Raw genomic sequence first — 24,762 nt, 5'->3', positions numbered from 1 at the left:
CTTTTCCCTGCAAACGTTGACGAACCACCATATTTCTATGCACAAAAGTACCGATTTCCGCCCTCATCCACGCTCACACATAATATAGTTACACGTGTCTCACGTACTGGCAACTTTTGATCGATTGATTGATTTGTGGGGTTTAACGTCCCAAATACACTATTTGATTAGGAGAGACGCCGTAGTGGAGGGCTCCGGAAATTTTGACCACCTGGGGTTCTTTAACGTGCACCCAAATCTGAGTACGTGCACCGAAATCTGAGGCCTACAACATTTCCGCCTCCATCGGAAATGCAGCCGCCACAGCCGGGATTTATCCCGCGACCTGCGGGTCAGCAGCCGAGTACCTTAGCCACTAGACCACCGTGGCGGGGCTACTGGCAACTTTTGAAGTTATAAGCTATACCCCTCCACTGCAGCACTACAAAAGCATGGCTTCAATAATTCATGTACTACTGTTGGTACACTGCACATTGTGGACTAACACTATTAGTCTAACACCACTAGTGAACTGGAAATCTCTCTGCATAAATATTGGAAACAAATCTCAAATGCCATGCTTGCATGGTGCATGCGCCAGAACTGGTTACAGCAGATGGAGTACTGTGACCGCTAATTATCAGGCGTCATAGGCGTCACTTTGTGTAATGAACCATACGACAGCAGAATACACTATCACCCGTACTGTCCATCTATTAGTCCGTCCTTTATACTAGTCGGTGCCTTAGGACTTGAAGCTTTGCCCACTCGACGTTGTTTATCAATGTCTGTTCGCACCGTTCCTTGGTTGATATAAACTGTCAGTCGCGTTCAGTGCATTGTGAACATAACCCGACGTGACTGCTGTATCGTAGTAGTACATATATAATGTTGCTTTTCGATAAACTTTGATAGCCATCACTGCATCCCCTATTGACGCGTCACGGACATTACGGTCGATTTAAAAAGCAGTTGCGAGAGCTGGGAGTGGCTTGGTGGTGGAATATTTGGTTGCCACGCAGAATGCTTGGATTCGTTTCCTGCCAAGACCCTGACATTTTTTTTCTTTACATTCGTCTGGTCAACACAGCCCATGTCAGCATTTTCCTTAATGCTCACACATTAAAATTGCCCATTTGTGTTCTCGCAATTCCTATGTAGATATAAAGTGTCTAATACCTGTGGCACATACCCGTCTGTGGGTATGTGCTACTGTCTTGCGGAAAGTGTTTGAGGACGTATGCAATGGGATTGTGACATTCGTGTCGTGACCAGCGAGTCTAATTCGTCAAACAATCTCGACCTCCCCTACTAATATTGGTTTACCCCAAGTTAAGGGGGTGGTCACGAGGGCACCCAGATGTTGGTGGCTAGATAGATAGACATATAGATGCCAAAACTGCTTGCAGTTCACGAAAAAATTATGCTTTGCATTTAATATGAGTTCACTGACGAAATAGACAATGAATTTTTCGGATGCCTCTATAGTACAGCCATGTGGTCAATAGGGTAGTTGCTTAAGGATGTCTGATGCTGTTCTGATCAGAAGCTGCATTTATTAAACTCTCAATCACTGCCACGTTCATCGATTATGAGCGTGTACGAAGAACACTTGCACAGCAAACACATGCACACGGGGCAGAAAGCGCACAGACCACAAACAATGGAAACGCATCTCCAGTACATTTTTAAAACGTCCCCGGAGGACATTGTAACTTAAGAACATGCTCAACTCATTCTCATGGCGTCTATGAAAGGTACTATTGCCCTGCCTCAGCATTTCTTCTAAACATCCAAAAATGGTTCAGGGCATCTCTGGCACTATTTCGGGATTTATAAGGGATTGAAACATACTAAATTCATCTACGCAAACATTTCTGGGACATTTTGTGTACTGACTGGGCTACCCATCATGCTGAATAACTGTATATTAGGTTTCACTTTTATGTGGTTTTAACGGTGCAGCACGGCCGTGTATTGATAGTACAAGAGCACTTAAGGGCCGATGGAGACAATGCGCATACAAGGTAGGTGGCTTTGCCACCTGTTTAAGCAAGCACAAAAAAAAAAACCCGTTTCCAGAAATACTTCATTTTGATGCACCAGAAAGCCCAACAATGAAATCCTTCAAATGATGATTTGGGCAAGGCACCCCGAAAGCTTTGTCAGAATAATAGGAGTGCATTTAAGGCAATAATAAAATTGTGAAATTGCTTTTATGAGCATTTAAACAGTAGTTAGATACTAGACATGTTTTGCCAGCACAGCACACTGCGGAGAGTCTGGAAACGAACTCTTCCTGCAGCTTAAATAGCCGGTGTGGCTGCTGATAAATAAGACAAATGCTTTGGCAGGATCATCAGAATCTATGCAGTGCAAGTTCACAAAAGCTGACGCACGAATGATTTAATATCTCCCAGCAACCATTGCCATGGCTTCTTTAAAATGGCACTGCAAGAAAGCATTTTGTAGTTTGTTGGAGCCAAAAAAAAGGGGGGGGGGGGGGAGTCTCTGTTTTCCAAATTCTGGATGTGACAAACAATGGTCCAGGACTGCTTCCTACTCATGCTTGTGACAAAAATAGAAAGCAAGCACATTTGGCATTATAAAAACAAAGGCTGAACTTTCCAGGCAAGTGTGTACAATCCAGCAGTTTGCCCCAGTCCGGTCTCTAAACCGAAATGGCGAAACTTCCCTCCTGCCACGTATGATGTTAAGGGCCCTACCTGGAATTTGCATTAGTATCCCAGCAGATGACTGGTCCCTACAAAACGCCGGAAATTGAGAGGCCGAACACGAAAACGCTGAAAAATTGAAATGCTTAAAATAATTAAATGGCTAAAATACATAACACCGAAAACCATTTAAACCATGCTGAAAACCACGTGAAATTTCAATTTGAGGGATAGTGGACGAAGAGGCAGTGTGGTGAAAGGAAAGCTCGGAATGAAAAAATTATCTACAGGGACGGCTATGTTCATGAGTTTGAACAGAGAGGAAGTTATAGACAATATTGGAGGTGTGAGAAGCGAGGAGAATGCAATGCCAGATTGATTACGTACATACCGTCATAGCTCTCTCGAAGGCATTGATCGGCACAAACCAAGATATTCGGGGTTCCCTCTCATTGCCTCCTTGAGTAGAGGGCAAGCTAGACTCGAAGACTACCGAGGGAGTGATTAGAGGCCAACGCATCGGCTCACAGAGCAAGAGCGAAGGGTTCTCGCGACAATTGTTTGGCAGCTTCTCAGGGCGATCGATAGGGTATTGCCGTTTTAAGTAGATAGCTTGCTTGTGACGTCATGGTCACAACTTCATAACGTACTGGTTAACCAACAGGGCGGCCTTGATGATCGTAAAAGCAGCATAATCGCATCACATTTAACATGCGCCAAAATGATAACGATGCATCCAGAATTTTATTGGCCTTTGTCAATAAGAATAAAATTTCATTAGCATGGTAATGAACATGAATACACGAAAAGAGAGATGACATGGGCAAAAGCTATCATTTCTGGACATTCGTGTTTATTCCCGCGTTGTCGAAATTTTCTTGACGATGAACTACCAGCTCACCTAAACACTCACGTTAATTGGTTACGTCAACAACAAGAGAACTTGCAAGTGATGTAATGATAGCCTTAACACGCGAGCCTATGCCTTCCGAAGAACCACCATGCAAGCAGCCAGGGCAGCCTCCATCGGACAAGCTTGAGTGAATCATCCTTCACTCCACTGGGTAACAGTGCCACCAAACAACATACCACCTCTGCACATTCATACCCCTCGACTCCATCTTCCGCTGCTACATGGGTGTCAGCACGAACACATTATTTTTATTGCATATAAGACTGAGACAGATACCCAGTTAGGGATGATAGAAAGACAACATTCTGCAGAAGCAGAAAGACAAGAGACAGACGCCACAAGTAGGGATCCTCAAGAAACTAGCAGCACTGGCGCAATCGCTTAAGCTCCTCAGCAATGCAGCGACTACCCGCGTGACGATGCGGGTGTGACGATGCACACCCGTATAAATACGTCGATAATAATGGCAAGGTCGAGTAACTCGCAACACGTTTCCTCACAGCCCACTGCGAGGCCTATCGTGTGGCAGTGGAACACTGGAACTGTCGAGGTATTCACTTAAAACATTTCATCACGCAATCTCCACGTAAACCGGATGTCATAGTTCCGAAGTTCAGGAACCTTTAGCATTAATCTCCTTAACGCGCTCTTAGCATCCCAGAAAAAAACACATGGATAGAACTGCTCAAGTTACGTACTGAATCAGCGCTGGTATCGGACCAACCAACACACTATTGTGCAGGAACCTCTCGATGACCTGAATAATGACAAAGAAGAAAGCATTTCCTTAAAAGGTAGTTTTTTTCAACAGTGTCGCATAAGTATCAGCAATACATATCGCCTACTTAATTCGAAAATGTACTGTAGCCCATGGCACAACCTTTTCAAACAACTCGCCTACTTAATTTGAAAATGTACTGTAGCCCATGGCACAACCTTTTCAAACAACTTGAAAAATCGGACTTGCAGTGGACAGGCTACTTCAATAGCATTCATGCCTACTGGAGTTACCATGCCTCCTCGGAAGCCAGAATGACGCTTTTCAACTTGGCCCACACAACACCTCTCTCTACTCAATAGCATGCCCACTGGAACTGGTAATTCTAGCCTTGCACCGTCTCAAAAATACCGATTCGGCATGGAGCAGGACAAAGAAGACACCGGACTGTCACAATTTGGGTGAAACATTTAGCAGTGATCCCTGCAACCAGATTACATTTCCCTTACCTAATCGACAAAGAGGTCCCAGGCAGGGGTACTATACTCAATGCCCTCGGAGCTCACAGACCGGTACGCATTTCGCAGGGTCACTGCAAAAGTAAAAATCACGGCATATCCGCAGAGTGCATCATGATTAGTGGGCGAAGCGCCGGAGGTACATCGGTAAACCGTGAATCCCACTCGCAGCTGTTTTTCGAGGAGCCTGTCCCAATGTACTGCCGTGGCAGAAAGTGTGAGGAACGCATGCGGTTTGTCCAGCAGGCGAATCATGACAGAGTACCTTGTGGCGTCTTGCCAGTATTGCACCGTGTTGGGTACGCCCCGCATGAACGCCAGGTCTCGGTTGAGCACTTCGTCCATGAACTCGCACCCGCCGCTCTCAGTTGGTGCCGCGTGAACGAGCTGGTGATGATGATGATGATGATGTGATGGCGGCCGGCCCCTTTGCAACGGGGGAACACACTCAGTGCGAGCGAGTGCCGCAGTGCCATCTAGTGAGCACTCTGAGTACTAGTGGGCGGCTGCAACAACACTAAGGGACTAGCCTACACCCGAAGGAGCTTCGCCCCTAAAACAGGGACACTTGATTGGAACCGTTCTATCCTTAGAGTGCACAGAAAAACCACCAAAACAGTTAAACGCAACCACGACAACCAACAGATTGAACGACACTTTGTAGCCCTCTGGCACAAAAGGCATGCGCTAATAAGTAGATGGAAACAGAACAAACTAAACAAACGTCTCTGGTCTCGCCTAGAAGAGATCACGCGAGAAGCGCAAACATACGCGGAGAAGTTGGCCACCAGCAATTGGCTGGGCATTTGTGAGCACGAGCAGAGCGGTCTCTTTTTCTCACCTTTTGGGCAACCCAAACGAAAGAACCACGTATTGAAGGAATTGACTTGCAAACTTTTCGCTGAACCACTTCTTTCCAACAGCTACGACCATACGTTGCACTCATCCGCTTCTGTTATTAGCAGACGACACCTCTTCTGGTCTCAACTGACCTTTTTCAAAGGGAAGCGGCAAATTAACTAAAGTTTCTCTTCGACACCATCAACCAAGCTCGGGAAACTGGCAACATACCCGCAGAGTGGAAAATGACCATGGTCATTCCCATTCCCAAGCCCGATAAGGCATCGAACGAAAGTGCAAATCTTCGCCCGATTTCACTCGCGTCGTGTTTACATAAACTGACGCAGCGCAAGGCAGCAGAAAAGGACCTGCCCGGTTTGCCCACGCGTCATTGGTTTCCGAAATCACGTCTACTCAAGATGCGATGGCTGCTTTTCAAGATATGTACACCGGATACACTACCTCTCAACTGGGCGTCATAATTGGCCTTGATATCAAGGGTGCGTTTGATCATGGAACCCACGCAGTGGTTCTTGAGGGCCACAGGGTGATCCGACCGAGGCAGAAATTGTACAACTGTACGTCAAAAAAATTCTTTCTTACTGACCGTACGGTTACCGCACAGGTAAATGAAGTGAAAGCACTCACGCGGTATACCTCCAATGAGGCTTTCCGCAAGGGTCCATTCTGCCACCAACACTCTTTTCCTTCGCTCTCAATAGCCTGACGCAGGATCTCAGATCTGTACCAGACCTTCATTTTACAATATATGCGGATGAGCTCAGGCCTCTGCGCTGGAAAGGATTCCCCATCAGAAATACAACACACGCTACACTCGGCCATTGACACTAGAAAAAAGAGAATTCGGTCTTTTTAGGGCCAAATCTGAGTTTATCGTCGTCACAAACCGGAAACTTCCAAACGCCCAGGAAGACCGGCAACTAGTTACGCTCCATACTGACTCCATTCCGAGGAAGCACTACATAAAAGTGCCAGTCTTCTGATTGCAAGATGGCGGTAAGTCAAAGGAGTGACTTGCACATCATGCAACACTTTCAGCAAATTCGCCCTCTTATTTATTGTTTATTTAACAATATTGTAGGCCTTTGTACCGGTCCATACAGGAAGTTGGTCTTTTGAAACGCACAACGCGCAAGCTGAGAGGCACCAAAGACCACCAACTCGGGCGTATTACCCTGGCTTAAACTAACCCATCAAGTGCACTTCACGAAAACTATATATATATATATAGTTTATATATATATATATATATATATATATATATATATATATATATATATATATATATATATATATAATGAGATATAACAGACAGTAATGCCAAAGAATGTACAGGGGAAGTTATTAACATTAATGGAATGTAAATAAGAAGAAAGAAAAGTGGATGAAAAAATTACCAACTGTAAGCAGGAATCGAACCTACGACCTTCGAATTACGCGTTCGATGCTCTAACCACTGAGCTATTACAGCGGCACTCCCTCCATCCACTTTTTTGGGTTTATCTGTGAATTTAGAAGTAGGAGCGACAGTCAGCGCCATCTATAAGCCAAACAACGAGTGTGAAAACACTCTTATGCGCATGTTTGGCGTCACGTAGCACGTGAACTTATTATGAGCGGGCAGCTGATTAATTGTCCCTCTTATACAACCTAAACACACCAAGTCTGCCAGTACGAGACCCTCGTTCAATGAAATAAGGGAAAGAAGTGTATACCTAAGGGCTCGTTTTTCCGTGTTTCTAACACAATAATAATGAGATATAACAGACAGTAATGCCAAGGAATGTACAGGGGAAGTTATTAACATTAATGGAATGTAAATAAGAAGAAAGAAAAGTGGATGAAAAAATTACCAACTGTAAGCAGGAATCGAACCTACGACCTTCGAATTACGCGTTCGATGCTCTAACCACTGAGCTATTACAGTGGTTAGAGCTATCAGTGGTTAGAGCATCGAACGCGTAATTCGAAGGTCGTAGGTTCGATTCCTGCTTACAGTTGGTAATTTTTTCATCCACTTTTCTTTCTTCTTATTTACATTCCATTAATGTTAATAACTTCCCCTGTACATTCCTTGGCATTACTGTCTGTTATATCTCATTATTATTGTGTTAAAAACACGGAAAAACGAGCCCTTAGGTATACACTTCTTTCCCTTATTTCATTGAACGAGGGTCTCGTACTGGCAGACTTGGTGTGTTTAGGTTGTATAAGAGGGACAATTAATCAGCTGCCCGCTCATAATAAGTTCACGTGCTACGTGACGCCAAACATGCGCATAAGAGTGTTTTCACACTCGTTGTTTAGCTTATAGATGGCGCTGACTGTCGCTCCTACTTCTAAATTCACAGATAAACCCAAAAAAGTGGACGGAGGGAGTGCCGCTGTAATAGCTCAATGGTTAGAGCATCGAACGCGTAATTCGAAGGTCGTAGGTTCGATTCCTGCTTACAGTTGGTAATTTTTTCATCCACTTTTCTTTCTTCTTATTTACATTCCATTAATGTTAATAACTTCCCCTGTACATTCCTTGGCATTACTGTCTGTTATATCTCATTATTATTGTGTTAAAAACACGGAAAAACGAGCCCTTAGGTATACACTTCTTTCCCTTATATATATATATATATATATATATATATATATATATATATATATATATATATATATATATATATATATATATATATATATATATATATATAATGAAGTCTTGGTTTGGATTACCTATTATTAGGCCCGAGGAACCGGCGGCCGACAGCTACGATGAATGAGCCAAGATTATGATGCTACGCGACAACGATGAGGATGCATGAGCCACACATGATAATAATGATAATGTACCGGTGAAGAGGATGCGTATACTAAATGCCCACACAAATTCCCCCCACGTGAAAGCGGCCAGCCTGGCCGCGGCAAGTCAAGGGGACAAAGAACGTCGCATGAAGGGCTTCATACGGGAGACATGGACGGCCTCTGTAGTTCGATAACGGCGATCTGCTGGGGCTACAAGTGGCGTCACGCGATAATTCACTGGTGAAGTCTCTTCAAGAACTGTGTACGGCCCGATAAACCGAGGCTGAAATTTGTCACACAAACCAGGTGTGTGAACAGGCGTCAAAAGGAGCAGTTCGTCTCCAGGTTGGAAGGATACAGCACGATGCGATTCATCATAAACTAGCTTTCTGTCTTGCTGGCGGGCTTCAGTGTTTATACGAGCACGTTGGCGGCACTGTGCGAGTCGTGAAACGTATTCCTCTGAAGAGGATGGAGATGAATTCGCTTGGCAGGTAAAGAAAGAGACGTCCAGGAAAGAAGTAGGGGAGCATCCATAAACTAGGTAAAATGGCGAGTAGCCGGTTGTCCGCTGAATGGCCGTATTGTAGGCGAAAGTGACAAATGGTAGAACAATGTCCCAGTTTTTGTGGTCTGGTTGAATATAGGCGGCGATCATGTCAGCAAGAGTGCGGTGGAATCGCTCAGTGAGGCCGTTAGTCTGGGGATGATAACTAGAGGCAGTCTTGTGAGTTGTGCCGGAGGCGTGAAGAAGTTCGTTCACTAGTTGTGAAAGGAAGGCCCTTCCACGGTCACTGAGCAACCCACGTAGAGCACCATGACGCAGTATAATAGCTCGGAGGATGAAATCGGCAATCTCAAAAGCTGAACCAGTAGTAACGGATGCCGTCTCGGCGTAGCGCGTCAAATGGTCAACGGCTGTTACTATCCACCGGTTTCCAGCAGCACTGACTGGGAGGGGGCCATGAAGATCGACGCCTACAACTTCGAATGGTGTGGCTGGGCACGGAAGAGGCTGTAGTGTACCGGCGCGAGCAGATGTTGGTAGTTTTCTACATTGGCAGGTAGTGCAGGACCCGACGTACCGAGCTACACTAGTGGTAATGTCTGGCCAATAAAACCGACCTCGAAGGCGATCGTAGGTTTTATGGTAACCAAGGTGACCAGCAGTCGGGTGGTCATGAAGCGCTCTGAGGACTTCAGACCGAAGCGATCGGGGTAGAACGGGAACCCAACGCTGACCGTCAGGATGGTAAATTTTGCGGTACAGCACCGAGTTGTCCAGCTTAAATTGCGAGAGTTGGCGACGGAGCCTTGCATTAGGTGGACGGGAACTGCCAGTGAGGTAGCCTATAATACGTCGACTGTATGGGTCAGCCAACTGTCGAGAAGAAAAATCGTGCGGGTCGTCCGAAGGCAGCTGGTCCATAGAGGCGAGAGAGGAAACCGCCGTAGACGTAGACTGCGAGGACGTGTTGTGCGAATTGATGGCGGAAACCCCGAGTGGAGTCGCTGGTAGTGGGCAGCGAGAAAGAGCATCGGCGTCACTATGCTTCCTGCCACACTTGTACACGATCTCAAAATCATATTCTTGGAGGCGTAGAATCCTGCGTCCGAGGCGTCCCGACAAGTTCTTGAGTGTCGAAAGCCAACATAAAGCGTGGTGGTCGGTCACAATGTTGAAATGGCGGTCATGCAGATATGGACAAAATTTCTGTACTGACCGAACGATGGCGAGGCACTCCTGCTCGGTGATCGTGTAGTTCCCCTCGGCTGCGGAGAGGACGCGGCTGGCTTATGCAACGACTCGCTCTCGCGAAGAGTTGTCGCGTTGCAGGAGCACAGCTCCTAAACCACGGCCGCTAGCGTGTGTGCAGGAAGGTCGGTGCATCATCGTGAAAATGAAAAAGTACAGGGTCGGAGTAAAACTCAACCTTCTACCCACTCCCTCTGTTCCCTTGAGCAGAGCTCTCCCAGCTGCGTAGCGGCTGTTGCTACAGGAGGGAGTGGAAGGTTGGTTGTTTCTCGGTGTCCGTTTTGTTTTGTCGTGGCTGCTGCTGCTTGTTCGGGGATGGAGGCCAGCACATTTCAAACGTTACAACTTGACTTTATATACACCAACTTATGTACATATTTACAAGACTTGACCTTTGGAACCATCGCGTGTTGCCTCGGCAGAGCCGATAGTGCAGAGCACTCTTCGCTGCGACCAGAACAGCCGCGAGGACTCGGAAGCCAGGTTTTAATACCTCGGTTGCCCCTCCCGATTCTCCTCACGGCCAACCAAAGCAATTTAGTCCGTTTATTGGACAGACAACACACTTGTTGCCGTCACCTCCTCTCCCTCTCTTCTTCCCGCACTCGGCTGCTCGGTCGGAAAGAGAGAAACGAACGGACTGGCCTGTAAACAACGTTCCGCGAACTGTGCGAACGCACACAATGGTGGCGCCATTCGGCAGCGGGCCCCCTCCATTACCGCGGGATGATTACGCTGTCCAGCACGACAGCCGTCCCGCGGACTCTAAACCTGACGGATGGGTGGCTATGCACTGTCCTCACGTCACCCGCCGGCATTCCGCAGTCCGGGGACCATTTAGTGGGTTTCTAGAAGCCACGACTGACCACGTTATTCTTGCCAGAAGGGGCGCGCTTACGCCGAGATTATCGTTTCCCGAGAATTGGCTTTTTGGGAAGCGCGCCCTTTTGAGAACGAGAAGACTCGCTTCCATGGCCTGCACCGCCAGACCTTACGGTCGGTAGTGAGGGCTATCTTCAACCTGTCAAAAGCCGACTCACATTCCTGAGACCACTGACTGGACATACCGGAAGCAAGTAGCTTATGAAGTGGTGCGGCTATGGAGGCAAGGTTTTGTATGAATCGCCGAAAGTAAGAGGCGATACCAAGGAAACTTCGCAAATCTTTCGGTTTGTCAGGGCGAGGGAAGCGAAGCACTGCAGCAGTTTTATCAGGGTCTGGATGAATTCCGTCCTTGCTCACAACATGACCGAGTACCTTGATAGATCTGCTGGCGAAATGGCACTTTTTGGCGTTAATTTGAAGACCAGCGCCCGCAAGACAAGTCAGGACCTCGTCCAAGCGTTGCAGATGTTGAGGAAACGTCGATGAAAAGACAACAATGTCATCGAGGTAACATAGGCAAGTCTTCCATTTCAGGCCACGCAGCACGGTGTCAATCATGCGCTCAAAAGTTGCAGCCGCATTGCATAGACCGAACGGCATAACATTGAATTCGTATAGGCCGTCCGGGGTTGCAAACGCTGTTTTTTCTTTATCATCTTCGTGCATGGGGATTCGCCAATAGCCGGAACGCAAGTCGAGGCTCGAAAAGTATTCAGCACCCTGTAAGGAATCTAGGGCGTCGTCGATGCGTGGCATGGGGTATACGTCTTTCCTAGTGATCTTATTGAGTGCTCGGTAATCGACACAAAATCGTACGGAACCGTCTTTTTTACGCACCAGAACGATTGGCGATGACCAAGGACTGGTTGAGGGTCGGATTATCTCCCGTTGGAGCATATCGTCTACGTTTTCTTCAATGATTTTTCGTTCAGCTAGAGAGACGCGGTACGGACGGCGGTGCACAATGTATGTTCCGTCGGTCTGAATACGATGTGCTGTAGCGGTTGTCTGGCCCAGGGTGGATGAATGAACGTCAAAGGAGTTAGCATGCTTTTCCAACAAATCAAGCAGCTGCTGCTTCTGGGAGTCTGTCAAGTCTTTGTTGATGGCTGCTGCAAAGGCCGAGGAAGCAGCATGATCTGCAGGATGGCCTTTAGAGGAGACAGGGGTAAGAGGCACAACGCACACAGGCTGCATATCGGCAACACAGGCGACAGTAGTGCCCCGTGGCAGTAAAATTTTATCTTGTGTGGTGTTGGTAGCAGCGACGGCAGTTGATCCATTGTTGAAGCGAGCCACACCTGATGCGAGAGCTATGCCTTTATTAAGGCAACGCGGTGACGGAGTGACCAAAATGTCACCAGAGTTGACGTCGTTGGACAAAACTGTCACTAATTGATGTTCGTTTGGTGGTAACTCGATGTCTACTGCAGCGATGAGTCGAAGTGGCCTGTAGGTTTCGTCGTTGAGCAAGTGGTCCGTGTCAGTAAGATGGACGACACGTTGTGCACAGCAAATAGCCTCAGAAGCAGAGGAAAGAAAGTCGCAGCCTAAAATGAGTTCATGGGAGCACGGGAATAGCACAGCAAATTCTATATGATGAAGAATTTCGTCGATTAGTACACGGGCAGTACAGAGAGCGGAAGGGCGAATCATTGTTCCCTGGGCTGTAACCAGTGTCGGTCCATCATAAGGCGTCATGACTTTTCGAAGACGGGCACACAAATCAGCACGAATAACAGAAAACGCAGCCCCAGTGTCCACCAAAGCATCAACGTCCACTCCCTCAACTGTGACCGCAATCATATTGTAGGGGCGCGCTGGAGGAATTGGAGTCCTGTGTTGGAATGCAGTTTGTCCTCCAAAAACTGCATCGCTTAGTTCTGCGGATGCCGATCACAAGCGAGGGAAGCAGGCTGAAGAGGAGAAGAGGAGCAACGGTAGGGCGACGGTGAACGGCGTCGGGTTGATCGATGACTACTGCGCAGTTCACCCGATGCTGGCGGAGATGGAGACCAACGCGGCGGTGACGAATAACTGAAGCTCCTGCGGTAGAGTCCCGTTCGAGTATGTCGTACCCTCGGCGTTCGTTGTGCTGATGCTTGCGGCAAAAGCGTGCAATGTGACCACGACAGCCGCAATAATAGCACGTAGGCCGAGTCGATCGATGAGGAGGGTAGTAGCTTGCGCTAACTGCACCGGGAGAGAGCGCAGTCCGAGGGACAGATGATGGCTCAGGCGGTGGTGATGAAAAGCTCGTGGGAAAGCTTGTGGGAGGTGCGGCAGCAACCGACGCGTACGTCCGTGGCGGGGACGTCGAGCTGACGGTGCCTGGTGGTGCAGCGGCAGTGTGCGGGAACGATGGTAGAGTACGAGAGACAATGAGCTGCAGGTTGGCCATGGGGGTCATGGACGTGAGCTCTTCCCTGATGACATCCCGCAATGACGTTGAAGAAGACTGGATGGGACGCACTGAAGGTAGTGTGAATCCCATTGATTCTAATTCTTCGCGTATAATCGCCCTTATCGTGTCTCGCAGGTTTGGATCAGTCGTAATACGGGCTGCGTCATTGTCTGGTTGTAGGCGCATGGACTCAAGTTCTTCGAGGCGCTGACGGGTTGTCTCAACGTCAGCAATGGTAGCCAGATTCTGGATTGCAAGGGCATTGAATGCGACGGGTGCAGTTTCCTTAAGAAGCTGGCACACATTGTCTGATTCTGTCATTGGCGTGTCGACCCGGCGGCAAAGTGAAAGAACATCCTCCATTTAGGATCTATACGACTCACCGATGTGCTGTTTCCGAGTCGCGAGAGCTTTCTTTGCGAGAGCCGAACGAACAGCCGAGGTGCCAAAGACATGGCGAAGCTGATCCTGGAAGGCTGACCAGTCGGGGATGTCGATGAAGTGGTTGAGGAACCACGTCTTCGCGACACCCGTGAGGTAGAATAACACGTGAGCAAGTTTGTAGGTGTTATCCCACCGGTTAGCAGCGCCGACACGTTCGAAATCGTCCAGCCTTTTCTCCACATCTTCCCCGCACATACCAGCAAAGGGGTGGGGCTCACGCTGGAGGCTGTTGATGACGTGAGAAGGCACGGCACGCGGTGGCGGAGTGGGAACGGTTGCAGCACCGACCTCTTCTTGGTGCGACATATTTCCGGACACCTGGCCCAAGCGGTGACCTGAACGTAGCTGCAGGGGGTAGAGTGGTCGAGAGGATGGCGGGGGATCTAACAGCACGCTCCACCACGTAAGAAGTCTTGGTTTGGATTACCTTTAATTTTATTAGGCCCAAGGAACCGGCAGCCGACAGCTACGATGAATGAGCCAAGATGATGATGCATGAGCCACACATGATAATGATGATAATGTACCCATGAAGAGGATGCGTATACTAAATGCCCACAATATATATATATATATATATATATATATATATATATATATATATATATATATATATATATATATATATATATATATATATATATATATATATATATATATATATATATATATATATATATATATATATATATATATATATATATATATATATAGGGAAGTTATTAGAACCAACGGAATGTAAATAAGAAAAAAGAAAAGTGGATGAAAAAATAACCAGCCGTGAGCAGGAATCGAACCTACGACCTTCGAATAACGCGTTCATTATTTTTTTCATCCACTTTTCTTTCTTCTTATTTACATTTCATTGGTTCTAATAACTTCCCCTTTACATTCCTTGGCATTACTGTCTGTTATATCTCATTATATCTCATGAATATTGTGTTAAAACACGGAAAAACGAGCCCTTAGGTATACACTTCTTTCCCTTATATATATATATATATATATATATATATGTATATATATATATATATATATATATATATATATATATATATATATATATATATATATATATATATATATATATATATATATATATATATATATATATATGATTATCTGCTGTCGTTCTCTCTTCTTTTCTTTTGGTGTTTCGTTGTATTTATTTCGCTCTTCCTCTACGCTACCATTTACTCTCTTCCTCCTCACCCCCGCTTCTTTTTTCTGCAATGCTATGATGTCATACAAAGGAATTATGTGCTCTGCTACATGCCTAGACCCAAAAGGCGCGTTCACACTTGGCCTCGAAGCGAGCGAAACCGGCGAAACTCTCGGGAAACTGGCTTGTTTCGCCGCCCAAGCGGCCGGAAAACCACGCCGTGCGGCCGGCGCGCAAAAATCGGTCCTAACCGTGCTTAGGGCGTTTCGCGCTCATCCAACAGGCACGGGAAATCTAGGAGGCGCTGGCTCGAGACACCGCGTGATCAAACCCCGTGACCTAACTAGGCGTTCTGTTACCTAACCAGCCGGCCGCAGATTGAACACGGTGGCGCAGGCGTCGGCGGTGGCACACATGGACTCACATCGACAACTACCCGTGCAGCGCGACGAAGCTTGATGACCTCAACGAGGACGCGCTCATTGAGTACCTGACTTAGATTACGATCGCCGAGAACTCTGGAAGTAGACGGTGCAGCGGCAGCGAGTCGACATGCCCCAGCGTGTCTCGCGTTTGTGTACAGCCAGCTGAATGCGCCGCCGCGGCTGCCGGAGCGTTCACTCGTGTCGTTTCTGCTGGCTTATCTCCCAAAACAACGCTTGAAAAGGGGCGAGCTGTTTCTTTTCAATTTAATTTCAAAATTTGTTTTATTGTTTTCTTGTACAATGCACAAGAAACAAAAGGATGTTGGGGCTAAAGGCATATAGCCTGACAAAGGACCCAACACCCTTGTACAGAGATCGTACATTTAAAAAAAAATAAAAAACAGCTTTCGCGGCATCAGTTTTCGCGGCTTTCACTACTTTGCGTGAATCAGTAGAATTCAGTACGAACTTTAGTTCTCATGAAGCAGGCGAAATCGAATTGTCAAGGTATCGATGGCAGCGGCGGTGGGATGGGGTAGAACTAATGTGAACATCTTCGCGCGTGGTCGGAGTTTTCCGGCCGCTCTGGCGTTTTCGTTTTTCTTCAATTCTCAAGTGTGAACGCGGCCTTAATGTTATTCAGATATGGCTCACACTTGTGTGAATTCAAGTGGGCCGGCAAATGTGGCGCCCCATATCATTACCTATTAGCGACAGCTCGTATTCCTGCGCAGACGGAAGGGTTTTCAAAACCATTTGGTTCGGTTGACCTTGACAGGTTTCTCCTGTCGCCGAGTACGTCGCTCCTCCGGAAATTCAAATGTGAATACCACAGTACTGGGGTTGAGCAAGAGCTGAGAACTGTGAGACGTGAGGTCGTACCGTATGTGGACCGGGTTCCACACAACCTCAAGAAGGTTGCAAACAGGAACGGCGTGCCTGTTTGCAATGTGGAAATTGTGCGTGAATGATCGTGCTTGGGAACACGCCGCAGTCACTAAAAGTTAGATTGGGCACACTTAATTACCTGCTTACTGCAATTGACCCAAATGTGAGCCGTATGTGAATACAATTCAGATGATGGGGAGAGCCAGAAACGCCAGCTCCTGCTCAAGAACTGTTGGAAGCTTTTCACATAAAAGCATGCGGTTCATTATTCATTAGTGACACTTCTGTCTTTCCTTATTTCTTGGGCAGAGAACGCGCTCTTATATCGCAGGTTTTCATTGGGATGTTATCCGGTCGATGTGGGCCTTCCTTTTGCGCCCATCTTTACCTAAGTATTGCATTACACTAAGCGTTATCTGTTCGATGTGTGCCTTGCTTTCGCGCATGCCTTTGCGCACATATTGCGCTGCAGTAATTTTGGAATAAGCAGTGGAAAGTTTGCGCTCGCCTTGAACCCTTCCCTCGTTATTTCTTTGCGTGAAATGACCACATTTGTGGCTTACAACTGCCCATCACTATGCTGCTGCCCTGTACCGGGCGCTAGTTTACAAAGGCGAGTGGGCTTGTTTACAGCCATGGTGTGCGTCTTACCCCACGCTACCGCAGCGCCAACACACACCTGCAGAACCTGTTAACACTCGTAGCTTCGAGCGAACACATGGAACGCGCCCTCTCCTGAACGTTGCCTACGTCGGATGCTTCGGTGTTTTCGTGTGTGAGACAGCAGGTGAGACACGTTTCAAGCCAAGACTGTTGAATGACAAATGTTGGGGGCTAGTTGGGTCATTGATTCAGAAAAAAAAAGGTTACAACTGCGTGAATAAGGCACCATGTAAGAAACATATATATACACGCCCACTTTTGCGCTTAGCGTGTTTCTATGTGCATTTCTAACCTTTTTTTTTTTGGAAGCTTGTGACGACGGCAAAGTTCGCTAACAAAAGAACAAACAATTTACGGCTGTGTGCGGCGGCAAGGCGTGAACATTGCGCAATGATTTTTTTTCGTATTGTGCTTTTTTATATGCTCAGCATTTACTTTGCCTTGGAATAAAACCAATAGATACTTTTGTATAAGTTGTCACTTGACTCGGGCAGCAGCGGCGACGGCGAAAGGGCGCACGCTAACCTACTGTCTGCACTCTTTGCAGATACCGGCATATCGTCAAGAAAAGTGACCTGGACAGCGCTACCGAAACTGCCATCTACCTAAGCCTGCTGCAGTTTCAAGCTGTTATCAAGTTTGTGCTGGGGGCGTTGTCTCTTTGCAACTGGCTTCACTCAGGCAGCAGCGGCGACGGCGAAAGGGCGCACGCTAACCTACTGTCTGCACTCTTTACAGATACCGGCATATCGTCAAGAAAAGTGACCTGGACAGCGCTACCGAAACTGCCATCTACCTAAGCCTGCTGCAGTTTCAAGCTGTTATCAAGTTTGTGCTGGGGGCGTTGCCTCTTTGCAACTGGCTTCACTCGGGCAGCAGCGGCGACGGCGAAAGGACGCACGCTAACCTACTGTCTGCACTCTTTGCAGATACCGGCATATCGTCAAGAAAAGTGACCTGGACAGCGCTACCGAAACTGCCATCTACCTAAGCCTGCTGCAGTTTCAAGCTGTTATCAAGTTTGTGCTGGGGGCGTTGTCTCTTTGCAACTGGCTTCACTCGGGCAGCAGCGGCGACGGCGAAAGGACGCACGCTAACCTACTGTCTGCACTCTTTGCAGATACCGGCATATCGTCAAGAAAAGTGACCTGGACAGCGCTACCGAAACTGCCATCTACCTAAGCCTGCTGCAGTTTCAAGCTGTTATCAAGTTTGTGCTGGGGGCGTTGTCTCTTTGCAACTGGCTTCACTCAGGCAGCAGCGGCGACGGCGAAAGGGCGCACGCTAACCTACTGTCTGCACTCTTTACAGATACCGGCATATCGTCAAGAAAAGTGACCTGGACAGCGCTACCGAAACTGCCATCTACCTAAGCCTGCTGCAGTTTCAAGCTGTTATCAAGTTTGTGCTGGGGGCGTTGCCTCTTTGCAACTGGCTTCACTCGGGCAGCAGCGGCGACGGCGAAAGGACGCACGCTAACCTACTGTCTGCACTCTTTGCAGATACCGGCATATCGTCAAGAAAAGTGACCTGGACAGCGCTACCGAAACTGCCATCTACCTAAGCCTGCTGCAGTTTCAAGCTGTTATCAAGTTTGTGCTGGGGGCGTTGTCTCTTTGCAACTGGCTTCACTCGGGCAGCAGCGGCGACGGCGAAAGGACGCACGCTAACCTACTGTCTGCACTCTTTACAGATACCGGCATATCGTCAAGAAAAGTGACCTGGACAGCGCTACCGAAACTGCCATCTACCTAAGCCTGCTGCAGTTTCAAGCTGTTATCAAGTTTGTGCTGGGGGCGTTGTCTCTTTGCAACTGGCTTCACTCGGGCAGCAGCGGCGACGGCGAAAGGGCGCACGCTAACCTACTGTCTGCACTCTTTACAGATACCGGCATATCGTCAAGAAAAGTGACCTGGACAGCGCTACCGAAACTGCCATCTACCTAAGCCTGCTGCAGTTTCAAGCTGTTATCAAGTTTGTGCTGGGGGCGTTGCCTCTTTGCAACTGGCTTCACTCGGGCAGCAGCGGCGACGGCGAAAGGACGCACGCTAACCTACTGTCTGCACTCTTTGCAGATACCGGCATATCGTCAAGAAAAGTGACCTGGACAGCGCTACCGAAACTGCCATCTACCTAAGCCTGCTGCAGTTTCAAGCTGTTATCAAGTTTGTGCTGGGGGCGTTGCCTCTTTGCAACTGGCTTCACTCGGGCAGCAGCGGCGACGGCGAAAGGACGCACGCTAACCTACTGTCTGCACTCTTTGCAGATACCGGCATATCGTCAAGAAAAGTGACCTGGACAGCGCTACCGAAACTGCCATCTACCTAAGCCTGCTGCAGTTTCAAGCTGTTATCAAGTTTGTGCTGGGGGCGTTGTCTCTTTGCAACTGGCTTCACTCAGGCAGCAGCGGCGACGGCGAAAGGGCGCACGCTAACCTACTGTCTGCACTCTTTACAGATACCGGCATATCGTCAAGAAAAGTGACCTGGACAGCGCTACCGAAACTGCCATCTACCTAAGCCTGCTGCAGTTTCAAGCTGTTATCAAGTTTGTGCTGGGGGCGTTGCCTCTTTGCAACTGGCTTCACTCGGGCAGCAGCGGCGACGGCGAAAGGACGCACGCTAACCTACTGTCTGCACTCTTTGCAGATACCGGCATATCGTCAAGAAAAGTGACCTGGACAGCGCTACCGAAACTGCCATCTACCTAAGCCTGCTGCAGTTTCAAGCTGTTATCAAGTTTGTGCTGGGGGCGTTGTCTCTTTGCAACTGGCTTCACTCGGGCAGCAGCGGCGACGGCGAAAGGACGCACGCTAACCTACTGTCTGCACTCTTTGCAGATACCGGCATATCGTCAAGAAAAGTGACCTGGACAGCGCTACCGAAACTGCCATCTACCTAAGCCTGCTGCAGTTTCAAGCTGTTATCAAGTTTGTGCTGGGGGCGTTGTCTCTTTGCAACTGGCTTCACTCGGGCAGCAGCGGCGACGGCGAAAGGACGCACGCTAACCTACTGTCTGCACTCTTTGCAGATACCGGCATATCGTCAAGAAAAGTGACCTGGACAGCGCTACCGAAACTGCCATCTACCTAAGCCTGCTGCAGTTTCAAGCTGTTATCAAGTTTGTGCTGGGGGCGTTGTCTCTTTGCAACTGGCTTCACTCAGGCAGCAGCGGCGACGGCGAAAGGGCGCACGCTAACCTACTGTCTGCACTCTTTGCAGATACCGGCATATCGTCAAGAAAAGTGACCTGGACAGCGCTACCGAAACTGCCATCTACCTAAGCCTGCTGCAGTTTCAAGCTGTTATCAAGTTTGTGCTGGGGGCGTTGTCTCTTTGCAACTGGCTTCACTCAGGCAGCAGCGGCGACGGCGAAAGGACGCACGCTAACCTACTGTCTGCACTCTTTGCAGATACCGGCATATCGTCAAGAAAAGTGACCTGGACAGCGCTACCGAAACCGCCATCTACCTAAGCCTGCTGCAGTTTCAAGCTGTTATCAAGTTTGTGCTGGGGGCGTTGTCTCTTTGCAACTGGCTTCACTCGGGCAGCAGCGGCGACGGCGAAAGGACGCACGCTAACCTACTGTCTGCACTCTTTGCAGGTTGGTTAACTTTCATATTGAACATTATATGCACCTAGTTTCGTCGCTGCTGCTGAAGTTTTATTGGACATTGTAGTCATAACAGTGTTTTTCTTTTTAATATTCAAACTTTGCCTCTTGCTTTGTGTTCACGAGAGCATTTTCGTGAAATTTTTTACTTGAAGTGCTTGAAACCATGGGGGATAAAAAATTCGGGCGATATGGGCAATATTGCGGCGACCCTTGCTGAGAGGCAGCCTAATAGCATTAAAGAGGTCGTGAAATTTCTAGGTGATCTGGTGGGAAGACTTGACGTGTTCTCGACTGAAGTTAAATGTGAAATAGCTAAGGTCGCTTCCCCAAACACTAAAATAGTCACTGAACTTGGAAGTGTTCGATATGCTATTGCTTTCATGAATGAGAGCTTTGAGCTCTTTAGGACTGACGTGGAGGCTTTTCGCAAGGAGATTGACGTGGTAAAGGCTGAGAGTGCGCAGTGTCGTAAGGAAAACGAACTGTGGGGGGACCTGAAAGAAGCTAGAGGGGAAATTGTAGAGCTGAAGCAATACAGCCGTAATATGAATATTGAAATCCAAGGTCTTCCGCTAATCGAAAAAGAAAACTTGGAGAAAACTGTCGCAAACATCGCCAAGCGCTTAGGAACTGATGTCACAGATAACGACATTGACGTCGCGCACCGTGTATTATCGAAAGATAAAAAGATATCAAATGTGGTCGTCAGATTTCTCACCAGAACGGCGCGAGACAAGATGTTGTCCGCAGCAAAACAGATTAAACTAGATAGCACTCGTCTTGGTTTTCACAACAGTAACCCTGTATATATAAATGAACACCTGTGCATGGAAATGAAGGTTCTGCTCAGTAAGGCGCGGCAAGCAAGGCGTGAAAAAGAATGGAAATATGTATGGGTATCGCCGGGCAGGATCTTCATGCGGAAAGCAGACAGGACACCTGTTTTAAATGCCAGATCCGTCTCAGAAGTTAGTAACTTCTGAGGCGGATCTGGCTAAAGTAGTCTAGCTTAATAGTAGACTTATATTTCTGCTGTGAACAATGGCGATGTATTCCAGCGTTTCTGAATTGAACTCGTATGTAAGTGGCCGTCATAGGCAGCCCATGACATTCCTTCCCATTAATATGCAGTCAGCTCGTTCGAAAGAAGAAAACTTTCTTTTGTTTCTTGATGAGTTCAATTTTTTCTTTTCCGTTATTATGATGACTGAAACTTGGTACCGTAGTGAAACAGACGTGTTTTGTATTGACGGATATAATGTTGTGTACCAAAATAGAGAATTGGTGGTGGTGTATGCTTGTATGTCAAAGCTGAAATAACGTACGAGTATCGTGAAGATCTGTCTCTGTGCACCGATGACCTTGAGGCGTTAACTTTATCACAACTACATTTTTGTTGCAATTTACAGGCCACCTAGTGGCAATTTTGATTCATTTATTCAATATTTAGAAAACCTATTTTTCGTTGTAAACCAATTTAATTACAAACTAGTGCTGGGAGGTGATCTTAACATAGATATGTTGAGCGACACACATAAACAGATGAGACTTTCAGACCTTCTTGCTTCTTTTTTCTTAACAAACGTAATTATAGAATTCCAACACGTATTACTGATACCACTTCCACTCTATTAGACTTGTTTATCACAAGTAGTACAAACAGTACGTTACAGGCAGGCGTCCTGCGTGCCCCGATAAGTAATCATTTGCCCATATATCTTATCATAGAAAACATCACCAGTGTAAGGAGTCAAATGCTTCCTGCCGCTCACTTTCAACAAATTAATCCGCGAACGCTATCTTCCTTTAGAGAGGAAATTAGAACTCTCAATTGGAACAACGTTCTATCTAGTTCTTCTGCTGATCTTGCTTATGATTGTTTTATTGATACTCTATGTTCAGTGTATAAAAAACATTTTACTTGCAAAGCTTTAAAGAGACCAAAACGGGCGCGGAAACCTTGGATTTCTTCCGCAATACTCAATATGATAAAAGAAAAAAATAGGTTGTATCAAGAGTTTCTGATAAAGCGAGACCCGGATAAATTTAAAGTTTTTAAAGTATAAGGAAATAAACTCGCTAAACTACAAAAACAAGCTAAACGCGATTATCCCTTCAAGAAGTTTGACGGTGTCACCGATTCTAAGCAATTATGGAACAAACTTAATGCTATTATATCTACCTAACAAGTGTCTAATGATATTAGTGAGCTGGTGATCGAAAATAAAGTATACAAGGGCGCAGTACTAGCAAACAAATTTAACGAGTACTTTACCTCACTAGTTGACAGTAGTCATAATTGTGTTCATCAGGTTATTTGCCTCCTGCTTTAAAAAATTCTGTGTTTGCAAATCCTACAGACGCGCAAGAGGTCATCAACGTTTTTCAGCATTTCAAATTGAGAAAGATGGCGTAAAATTAGAACCTATAATAAATATACATTTTAGATCTCATATGCGCCTGCTTAGTACATATTTATAATCTCGTGTTCACCACTGGGCTGTTTCCTCAGAGAATGAAAAACGCTAAAGTAACGGTTATATGTAAGGGTGGGGACAAAAGCAATTTAGGAAACTACAGACCAATTTCGATTTTACCAGTTTTCTCTAAGGGGTGTGAAAAACTTATTTTCATTCGGTTCTCAAATGTCTTTAATCATTCGGTTATCAAATTTCTTTGATAAACACAACATTATTACGCCGTCACAGTTCGGTTTTCAGTCAGGCCTCTCAACCGAAAGTGCCTTACTATACTAAAAGGAATTGATTCTAAGAAATATAGAAGCAAAAAAACTTACCCTAGGAATATTTTTAGATTTCTTGAAAGCTTTCGACAGAATAAATCATATTTTGCTAGAAAAACTTCACTGTTATGGAGTTCGCGGTATCGTTTTAGCTTTAATAAGAAGCTACTTATCTAATAGAAAACAATGTGTATCAATCAATCGGGAGCTATCATCATCCATGAACGTTAAGAATGGCGTACCTCAAGGTAGCATTTTGGGACCCCTATTATTTAATATTTTTATCAACGATATTGTACGTAAAATATGTAAAATATGTAATCTGTAAAATATGTAATCTACGCGGACGATACTAGTTTTTTTTTTTTTTTCTGGAGAAACGGCTGATGACCTCATTGTTTCTGCTAATGAAATACTAAATCAAATGTATGCCTGGACTGTGGCAAATTCTCTACACATTAATTGCTCTAAAAGCAAGGCAGTACTGTTCCGTGCGAAAGCCAGGTAATTTAAAACGTCTCACAAGCTAATACTTAATAACGTTGAAATTAAACTTTGCCAAACAGTTAAAACTCTCGGTGTTCATTTTCACGAACATATGGCATGGAATTACCATGCAGAACACATTAGTCACAAACTTTGTAAAGTTCTAGGTGTGTTGCGTCGATGCCAGAACATACTATCTGTGAAACAAAAAAATATTAGTGTACAATGCCCTTTTCTCTTCACGTTTACACTATTGTCCTCTGGTCTGGTCTACAGGCTCTAAAGCATCTCTAAAGAACCTGGTCGTGTTACAAAAAAATACCTTGCGGTGCAGTGAAGGTGTATCCTATAACGCACACACTGCTTCAATATTTGCAAAATATAGAATTTTAAGAATTACCTGTTATTACGAATAGCAGCTTCTGTCAGCTTTTAAATCAGAAATACGCAGAGGAAGTATCTTTTTACGCACCTTGGCCACCTTGCAACCAAATCCTGCCAGTCGCGTTACTCGCTGTACGGAGACTTGGCACGTACCTTGTCCTCGCACAAACTATGGATTTGAAACACTACGTTACCGCCTTCCAAGTGTGGTGAACAAATGGAAACTAACAACTGATAATCTGCGTATATTGTCTAAAACTGAAATGTTACATCGGATGTGCTGATTGTGTTGTAAATGAATGTTGGGTGATTTCTGTAATGGTTATTCAGTTTTTATTCTTTCATGCATTGCTTTGTTATGAATATTTGTGTATGTATTTTAGAGTTGTTATTCTATTATTTGCTGTCATGGACCACATGCGTGTTTCTTTTTGTATTGTCGCTTTT

General features: G+C 46.3%; 1 long non-coding RNA gene across 1 annotated transcript in view; it reads right to left on the bottom strand.

Annotated features, from left to right (window-relative positions):
- LOC142803950 (uncharacterized) overlaps positions 1-24,762 on the bottom strand; it is a 227,908-nt gene that overhangs the window by 46,775 nt on the left and 156,371 nt on the right. The window lies entirely within an intron of this gene.

Source organism: Rhipicephalus microplus, chromosome 3 (assembly GCF_043290135.1).
Source record: "Rhipicephalus microplus isolate Deutch F79 chromosome 3, USDA_Rmic, whole genome shotgun sequence".
Lineage (NCBI taxonomy): Eukaryota > Metazoa > Arthropoda > Arachnida > Ixodida > Ixodidae > Rhipicephalus > Rhipicephalus microplus.
This window is presented reverse-complemented; position numbering and strand designations above follow the sequence as displayed.